Here is an 8,822-nt window from a genome sequence, read left to right as displayed (position 1 = left end):
TGCACGCAAGTAAACTGCTAGTTTTGTGCTTGAGGAAATCAATCCTGCTGTGCAATCGATGATAACAAAAGGTTGCTCATAAGTGAGAAGGTAAAGTAGACTCTGCCTAGTTGGACAGGTCAACACATGAATCTTAATGTATATTTGCAGTGCTATGAATGAAAATGGAATGTGCGCTTGTGCTCCAAAAGTTCTTTTGGCTGGTCCAAGAGCTGCTCCAAAACGACTGAGCGATCACGTCACTGCATTGGCTCTCAGTATCAAACATTGGGTCACCTCCAAACTCTGTCTTTGCATATGGTTATATTGACGATGTTCTTCCTGATTTTGTCAAGCAACCGTGCAGCATTCTGAAGTTACAATTGGCCACTATAATTGTTTTTTATAAAACCTGCACAAAGTCGAGGCTAAGTCATAGCTAAATTTGGGGGTTTTAAGTGCCATACCAACGACGGGCATCTGGCACGCCCCAGCGGAGGACTGAGGATTAATTTGGACCACCTGGGGATCTTCTGACGTGCAACCGAAAGCTCGGTTACACGGCGCCTCCTCCGCAATAAGCCTCCGTCAGATTGCGGGCACCTCAGCCGGGATTCGAATCCGCCACATGGGGATCCGTAGGCCAGCGGTCTTGCCTCGGAGCAACCAAGGCGGCTCACAAAGTCAAGGCGGCACTCTAGATTGTGGCTTATTCACAGTAGCTAACATGCAATACATAGCATCCGGCAAAGACCTTACCTCTGTAAGCTTCTGACAACAGTCAATGAGGACCCACTTACTAAACTGCATTCTAAAGAGAATGACGAGACTTTCCCATAATAAATTTTATTGTTTCTCAAGTGCGACCAAAAGACTTCGCTTATGCTGTTCATTGCTTGTGCAGGCAGCCTCTGCTTTGTGCCGGTGCTGTTGGCATTATTCAATGTGCAGGTTGTCCATCCCTCTTTCACGAGGAGTGTCTAGCCAGAAAACCTAATTGTGGCATACAGTTTTCATGCAGTCGAGGATGTATTGTCACTGGAATGCAGAAAAATAGGCAGAGGTTATCCTAAATGACTTTCAAGACCTTGAACTTTTTTTACCATACCCGCCAAGTTCGGAAAAGCCAAATCCGAGAGAATTTCTAAGGGTGGGGGGGGGTAAAGGATTTTTAAAAAGACATTGATAACAAATGTAAATGAAGACAACTTCATTATATTTACATTGCACTGCTCATGCTAGCGAAGGACTGCTGCGCCTCGCTATCGTAGCAGCCGTTTGTTACGACGGCAAAAACTACTTATTTAAGTGCAAGGAGGGAAGGGGGGGTTTCTTGGGAGATTTTTCTGGCAATCATACAAATTGGTCGAAATTCGGGAATCTCCCGGGTAATACGGGTAACTTGGCAGGTATGATTTACCCTTGTTATGTTTATTGTTATTCTTTACCTTTGTTATGTTTCCACCTGCGTATTTCTTTCTTTTCATTATTAGAGTTTGATATGAAAAAAACTGACTGATATATTTAAAAAGGCATGTGACCCTGTAATTAGTTGCAAATTATTATTATAATTCGGTACAAACACTCATCGTCGCCAACAATTTCAATAACAATTGTTGTAAAAAAAAAAAAAAACTTGCTCTCGAGACTAATATATGGATAATAACAGCTGTACCCTTTATAATGGGTGGCAGCTTCCACCACCTAGCCTAAAACATTAACAAAAACTAAAAGCATCATCCACTGCCTCCTCCCTCTGGCGAGGGAGTCACCAATTTTCCTCTGGTCAAACCTTGTCAGCGTCTGCTGATTCCTCACAACACCGCAATAAATGTTGGGACACAAGTTTAATGAAATAATTTGCAACTGGTTATCAGGTCACACCTTTTCATCTGCAACAGTGTGCTTTTCCATTTCAAATACTCTCTTTTTTCACTTATATTTAGCATAAGAAAAGTACTATGTACAGCTGCTTATTCCTATGGGGGACAAGACAAAAACAGCTTAGTAATTTACATTTCGCTGTGGCTAGCGTTACGTCCGAACGGAGCTCTGAAACGCGTACACCTAACCCTCTCCCCGCCCTCCTCTCTCTCCCCCGTGAACTTAGGGAAGGCGGAGGTTTGTACGTAACTAGGGGTTACGTCGGACGTAACGCTAGACACTTCGTTTTAATTTTTATGCTTTGGTGTATGCTGCTTTTAATGTCTTTCTTTTCTTTAATTTAGGTCTTTTGGAGCAGCCAGACTGCTAGAGAGTGCATGCTCTCAGGTGGTGTATAGAGAAATGTCTTCTGTTAGGAAGTTGTGAAAACAACTTCCTTCTACAAGATAGGCACTCATGCCCATGGATCAACAAGCTTCTTATTTTTTTTTTTGTTAATGTTCTTTTTTCTTTTTAGTTTGCATTTAGTTCATTTCTTATTTTGTGCTTGTGGTAGGTCTTATTTTGCTGAAATAAACTTTTTGCATCCATTTCATTCATGCTATTCTTGTTGCAAAAACACCGGCAGCAACATTCGTTCAAGATAATGCTGCAGAACAGGTTACATTGAAGCAAAGCAAATGTGTCAAAGGGACCGACAATTGAAACAGTTAGCATATTAAACTTCATGCTTCTTGGAAGGCTCACTGATGCGACTGTTGCACCAAAGGCCTCAACCTGCTATATGCCGTTAAAATTAACCAAAATACTCTGATGAATTTGTGCCAACACTGCACGAAAAGCTCGACTTTTGCTCGCTATTTGAGATTTACTCGGAGCTTAGTACCTTGCTGGATCATTATGGTAGGATGGTGCCTGTTCTCAAAAATACAGACTTGATTGGACTAACACACTATTTGATTTTACCTTCGTATCGAACAGGGACAGTACACTTAGGTTCCCTAATAGTCCTCATTATTTTAAGTTTGTTGAGGTGGCCACACTAGCTTTAGTGAGTGCACTTCTCGATAGGCTTTGGTGCACTGTGGAGAAGACACTCGTACTGTAAACGGCAGTTTTGTTTTTGTCAGGTTTGCTTCCCTGCAACACACTTTCGTACTAGGGGAAGACTTACCTAATGAGCAGGGTATTAAGAAATTAAACATCTGGGATATGATGGTACATGTTGATCTGACAATAAAACCTTGCAGCAAAATTGCAAAAATTAACTGCAGCTATTATGTAGGTGTGCATGTGACAGGGCTGGGCAGAGATACTACAAAAAGTATTTGGGAATACAAATACTGTGATACTTCCGTTTTGAGGCCCAAAATACAGGTACTGAGATAAATTTGCCTTTTATGTAACGGGATATCCCTGAGATACTTCTGCAAAACGGCGAAAAAGTATTCCGGAATGCAGATACTTATAGAAATACATTTGTTCCCGAATGGTGCTACATGAGGAGGGTATAATTCGTGGTGAATATGAATGGTGATTTATGCTTGTGCTCCTCTTTTTGTGTCATTTTAAGCACTACCCCTTTGCTCAAACTCTTTATTTATCATTATGCCGCTAGAAAAACACGTCACCCCCCTTGAACCACTTAGTTATAGAACAATAAAGACTATGTATCATGCCCAACAAAACGCGTGTGCCCAAAATGAACATTGTTTTGCCATGAGGGCGCAGAACCAGTGCAGCCGCCGCGTTAGGACTGGCGCTATGATCGGCTTTCGGAGCGGAAGCACAGGGTGTCGCCTGCATCTGTTAGCTCTTGTTTCACCGCATCATGTTGTATGCTACATGTAATTATTCGCAGTTTCAAGAGACCATTCGCATTTCCTTAGTTTTAATGTATAAAAACGAAGTCTTTTCTGTGGATGTTTCCTTGCTCCAGTCTACTAAAAAGTTTCATGGATGAAATGCATTTGTCCAGATTCCTTCACATTCATTTAGCAATAGTAGATTCAGGCCAAGTCTCTAGAATTTTGCATTTAGATGATAGATGCGCAGCATCAGGATGATTTCACGTCTGGAGTTACTGGCGGCTGTGCACGGCCAGGAGCGGTCACTTCGAAGACGAAGGCCTGACGAGAGCGTTTTGGCAAAAACAGTTATCAACCGTCACTTTGGTGTCAAGTTGAAGCATTTATTCCGATTCTCAAGAAAGATTGGCGTGGAACTAGCATGCCAATGCCGATTCTCTGCGTTTTTCCCAGGCCCACTAGTGGGCGTCCACAAATACCAGCGGACAAAGCATGTAGTATTATGCTCAGCTATGGGGCATGCAAGTGCCCTTGTATTTAATCCCAGACCTCTGCAATGTATTGGGATCGTCAGTCTGCATCCAAGAGCTACTCAAGGTGGGGGCTATCAAGAGTGTGATACTTTTCCTGTGTCTTTTAAGAAGAATATGAACATAGCACCACATAGCATCAAAAAGGAACAATTTACTTGAGTCAATGTTTCAACGCTTACCACAGGGAGCCAAACCGGTGCAAGCAGGTGCGTAAAACGCTTTCAGAATATCATAATTGAGCACATTCCTCCCCTAGGTTAGGATCTTGATTCTGTGTCCACCATGGGTGCATTATTTTCATAAGTGAAAGGAAATGTAACCTCTCACTAGGCGTTATTGTTAAACATTGCAGACATTTGAGCAAGAGCTCCGAGAAATGGCACCACAAGCAGAGATGGGCGAGGAGTGTCATCTGCTCTTGTCTGCTTCTGCACAGATGCTGAACTGACTCTGGAGCTAATGCAAGCTTTTAAGGAACTGGGTCTGAACTCGTTTACAACTGGGATGAATCGAATGTGCCAGTGCAGCGGCTGTGCAACTTCAGAGTGAATCGAATGCGCCAGTTCCTGCACTGCTGAACTAGTTCAGCCACTTCAGGCAAATCAAACAGACCTCTTACGATGTTGTACACCCTCACTATAATAGTACCCTTAAATGTCAGTAGCAGATTTTCATCAGGCAACCACCGAAACAGCACCTTGTGTCAGATGCTGGGACGACCGGCGTGTCGCAGAAGAGCACGAGAGCACGCATGCCAGTGAGCACAACAAGAATGTCTAAACCACCGTCTGGAAACAAAAGGTAGCAACCTGAAATTACATGTACCACCCATTTCGATGCATGGCACGCCTGTCAAGAAAGCCGGTTTGGGCACGACGTCACATAGATAAGAAGTGCAAGACATCCTCTTATCAAGTTTTAAGCTAAGACACTGTGTGAAAAAATTGTCGAACTCTATGCATTTTTCATGAAAGGAATTTCTTGCTTTGAAACTCACAATGGCACATTTAAAATCTTATATTGTGACCCATACAAACGTATTTAATATTACTGATGCGACACTTTTTCTAAGCATCAGAACTGTCTACTTAAGTAAAGGTGTCAAATGCTGTCCAGCTTCACCTCATTTATTCACGCAAGACAACTAAACAGCTTGAACAAACATTCACTATATCAAAGCAGAAAAAATATGTAACTTCACATGTAAAAAAAAAAAAAAAAACGTGTTTCCCCGTGAATTGCAGTTTGATACTAATCAATGTTGCAGGCCTTATCAGCAAAAAGCGGCGAAAGTGCTTAGCGAAGAAAAAGAAAAAACTTTGTATCGGGATTTGCCCTTACAAGGTGCTTCATTTGCATTGCATGCCCTAGTTAAGTGCCTGAACATTACATGCCCCACACACTAAAACTATAAATACCTCGTTGCCTGAAAAGCACGTTTTAGCTTCGATCCGCAATTACAGTTTTGCGAATTCGCCAAGCTTAGTAAATTCTAAATAGTTTTCTTCTGCACTTGAATGCTTTAGGGAAAAGGATGGCATTAGAGTTCGATTTAAACAGTTAAATTTTTGTAGGGATCGTTGACTTTGCCAAGTGTTAGCTACGAAATAATGCATTCGTCAAAAAAGCATAACACTTCAAATGTAACTATTTCGCGGATTGAAAACAGCAGCCCAGGTTCGACACATACGAGCGGTCAAAAATACACGGCATGAGAACGACGCAGCAACCGGCAACATCACAGGAATTTCATAACAGCAGAGAAAAAAAATTTCATTACACCCCTTCGCTCGGTACAACTATGATTTTATTATGTATAAAGCAACACAAGAGTTTCAACTCACCAACGCAGGTTCGATGTAACGTTCTGCGTGCTTGGGCCGCTGGGTGAAAGCAAGGAAGTTTCGTCTAGTAGAGTATAGTTATGACATTTATTTCATTCCTGATGCGCTTATCGATCTTTCAAAGAACCAATTGGAATGTCACCATTGATAATGTTTGCAGAAGAGCCAAAAAGTAAAATATCTCACACATCCTGCACCTTGTACCTTGTGTACCTTGTGCACAGGACTGGTGAGCGCCATGACACAACAGATCCGCAGAAATTGAAACACGTTTGAATGTAAACATAACAAATTTGTTTTGTATTTGCAAAGTTAATAGATCTTGTTTAATTAACAACATTAGTTTTTATTTTATTGTATATTTTTATGGACATGCGGTAAGAAACAAAAATTGGAAAATCATTCTGTGCGGTGGTATCGTGCTCTTCTCTATGCCGCGAAACACAAACAACATGGCGGTAGAGTCATGGCGGTAGAGTCATGGCGGCCCGTTGTCTTTTTTGAGGATGTACTGGGTGTACGCCCACTGCAGAAATACAGTGGGTGCGATTTTCGGACGTAAGGAAACGGTGGTGGTGGTGGTGGCAGTGGTGGTGGTGGGGGGGGGGGGGGGGGGGGGGGAAGGAAAGGGGAGCAAGGGCACAAACAACGGGCCGGCATACTTTTTGTTTTTTTTTAAGCGTTTTTTAATGAACAGTTGGGGGCGGTCGTTTGTTTGCTGAAACGTTCGACCAACTGAATGCAATCCCGTTGTGTTGTGCTCTTTCAGAAGAGAGTATACGGTACTATTTCTGCTCTTAACTGGACACAGAACGGAAGAGGTTGATACGACTATTTATTATTGTAAAGAATAGACACAGCACAATAAAAAATGCAGACTGAGAGGCACGTAGAACGAGCGCTGTGTTTACATGGTCGGACAGGACGGTGTGTGTAATGTCATTCATGTGATGCATCACAAAAGGTGCATAGGATCCTAGAACAGATACTACATACTACTGAAAGCCAGAGCCGAACTTCAGACACTCTTGGAGAACACGGAACATACCGCGGTGTTTGTGATCAATGTATCTGATGGAACGTTGGGCTGTTCTGAAGTTCTCTCGGTGCGTGAATTTTGTGTATTAAACTGAGTGCAATGTGCACTTGCCCCTTTTTTCTTCTTCTCCCCTGGACCCTTACAAATTATTTTCCTAACCACCGTCTTTTTTCTCCTCTCCTAGCTGTCATGAATTCTTCATGTCGTGCCATATTCCTTGGGGCCATAATGACATCTCACTGTATAAACATGCACAACATCCGACTTGCATTGCTTTTGGGGAATCGGTGGGCTAGCGCACACCAGCTCGGAGCGCGTGGAGCGAAAGTTCGCGCTGCAGAACCCAGGGCTTGGGTTCAATCCGTGCCCGCTTCGATCTGGATGAGCATCGTACCGGCGTGCGGATGCGTATCACTACTCCGTGGTGCACGTTAAAGACCCCATGCTAGAGGTTGTTCTGCACTGGCTAAGTTGCTCATCTACAGCGAGTGACTCGTCGCAACTCTAAAATGGCTGACTAAATACACGTTGTATAAATATTCACACAACCATTTATTTTAGATGCTGATGACCTGTGCAACACGCGTTCGTTTTTCACCACACGCAAAAAAAAAAATGGCAGAAAAAAAGCAGCGTTTATTTTCTTAGCCAGAACAAGCGGCCACCTGATCTGGAGCCGAAGCACATGACACGCGCTGAGTTCTAGATATTATTATGGTTCGGCTACTGTCGTCATTGCAGCGATTGGACACGGGCCACTACCCGAATGCTTCTCCAGCTAGTTATTATCACGAGCCCAAATCGAGTGCTCACGCAATGCTCGGGTCCAATCTATGAGCCACATTAAAATATCGGCATTGGGGGATACTGCGATCCCCCAGCTACGTCATCAAGTTTTGCGAAGGAGAGATTGAAAGAAAACGCTCGCTTTTGTCCTTGAAATGACATCGCAACAAAGGAGTTTCTTGGTCAGTGGCGTTGCGTGCGAGTATCCTTGAGTCCCACTAGTGCCAGTAAGCGCGTGTAAAGTGAAAAAAAACAAAAAAAAAAAAACATTCTTCATGACAATGAACATTCCACATGACAATGAAATGTGTGGGCTCCGGGGAAAAAGAGAATAAAGACAAGCTTTTTATCTCCACAGTTGGTAGTAAAAGGTAAACGAAAGTGAAAGCTACGTAATTCCATGGTCTAACAATCACGTAGCTTTTACTTGTGGGGGTGAAAAGTCTGTCTCTATTCTCCTTTGGCCCGAAGCCCATACATTTCACTGACATCCTAAGCGCGAATGGGGGACTATGACGTCAATTTAGCTGCGTGTGCTCGCTCACAACGGCGGCTGCTGGCTCATGGAAAGAACGTGCGCCAATTATTAATGCTAAAGCATTATCTGTCCCATGGAGCGAGCCAACGTCATCAGCTTTGAAGCCGTGCCAAACGGCACCTTAAATTCTTTCTCCAAGTGAAGCCAGCAGCAGCTATGAAACCACGCGAAAAGCCTAGCCAAACGACAACGACGAGTCACTTACTGTAGATGAGCAATTTAGCAGTACAACCTCTAGCCGCAGTAGTGATACTGCGGATACATCCAGATCGGAACGGGCAGGGGTGGGGATTGAGCCCAGGATCCCTGGGTTCTGCAGGGCGAGCTTTCGCTCCACGTGCTCCGAGCTGGTGTGCGCTAGCCCACTCGGCCATGGATCCCCCTGTTTCCCCGATCCCAAAGGAGCGGAGA

General features: G+C 43.5%; 1 long non-coding RNA gene across 1 annotated transcript; it reads right to left on the bottom strand.

Annotated features, from left to right (window-relative positions):
* Positions 1–818: 818 nt before the first annotated feature.
* On the bottom strand, positions 819–6,288 carry LOC120850616. Its single transcript, XR_005718193.2, has 3 exons — positions 6,049–6,288; positions 4,902–4,992; positions 819–1,017 (listed from the first exon to the last, which is right to left on the bottom strand). It is a non-coding gene; the product is annotated as an uncharacterized LOC120850616 (long non-coding RNA).
* Between the last annotated feature and the right edge of the window lie 2,534 nt (positions 6,289–8,822).

Source organism: Ixodes scapularis, unplaced genomic scaffold (assembly GCF_016920785.2).
Source record: "Ixodes scapularis isolate PalLabHiFi unplaced genomic scaffold, ASM1692078v2 PGA_scaffold49__6_contigs__length_1374808, whole genome shotgun sequence".
NCBI classification, from domain to species: Eukaryota; Metazoa; Arthropoda; class Arachnida; order Ixodida; family Ixodidae; genus Ixodes; species Ixodes scapularis.
Note: the sequence above shows the minus strand (reverse complement) of the source record. Positions and strands in the feature narration are given on the sequence as shown.